Source organism: Choristoneura fumiferana, chromosome 4 (assembly GCF_025370935.1).
Source record: "Choristoneura fumiferana chromosome 4, NRCan_CFum_1, whole genome shotgun sequence".
Taxonomy (NCBI): domain Eukaryota; kingdom Metazoa; phylum Arthropoda; class Insecta; order Lepidoptera; family Tortricidae; genus Choristoneura; species Choristoneura fumiferana.
This window is the reverse complement of record NC_133475.1, coordinates 20695328-20696423: the sequence shown is the minus strand read 5'-3', so window position 1 is coordinate 20696423 and position 1096 is coordinate 20695328.

The window sequence follows — 1096 nt, the reverse complement described above, 5'->3', positions numbered from 1 at the left end:
TTTCATACAGTTTGCCACTAAATAACGGGTTTAGCAGTCATGGGCGCCGGGATGAGGGTGCAGTGCAAGGGGGTTGCACTTGCACCCCTGGTAAAAGGACATAAATAAAACTAGACTAGATACAAATAAATCTATAAATGCACCTCTCTTCCCTATATGCAGATGCAAGATGCAAAGCACTCTTCTGAAAATAATCCTGCCGGCGCCCATGTTAGCAGTTAACTTGGTCGTTTTTTTTTTTTTTTGAGGCTTTGAACACTCCAGGTGATCATGTCAGCGTCATGGGTGCTCGCTCATTTTTCCTACGCAAGGAACATATTAAACCATCACCTCTGTGAGATTGCGTTGGAAGGTAGATGACTTTGACCCATTTGTTGTTGGAATGTGCTTGGAACTCAGACTTGAGGAGAAGGGTACTTGGGGGTTTGGGCCCCATGCACAATGGCCAGGTCAATTGTTGGCTCTCAGAGCCAACATCTGACAAAGCCATTTGCATTTACCAATTTTTAACTCGGTCGGAGATTTCGTAAGGTGATGCACACCGCGCCTACAGATCGAAAGCGGCAATATAAAATGAGCGATCCACGGCTGCGGCAAATGACACTTGCAGAAGGCAATAATTTCCCGTGTGGTGTCGGGTTAGAATTACACCTCTCCATTTCTTCCGGTGATGTCGTAAGAGGCGACAAAGGATATAGGTTAAGGCAGGGATGGGGAAACTTTTGCTTTCGCGTGCCAATATATACTAACCAAATATATGGCGGGCCAAGTTGTTGCATTTTTGGCTATGTTATTTACTGAAATAAAAATATTGATATGTATTTTCCGAAACACTGATTGGCCATTGCCAATGAGAATGAAATTTTGTAACAATACGAAATTTTCTCTTGATTTTTGTTTGATGGTCGCGGGCCGGATTTTCCCCATCCCTGGGTTAAGGTATACCGTAGCTGACAGGCTAGCAACTTGACACTGTTGTGCCTTTTTATGTCAAACTTTAAACCTAAAATTGCTAAAAGTGGCTCCGAAGCGGTAACTTTCGTTTGCTCTGCCTACCCCATTTAGGAATACATGTGTGTGTGTGTAGCAAAGAATC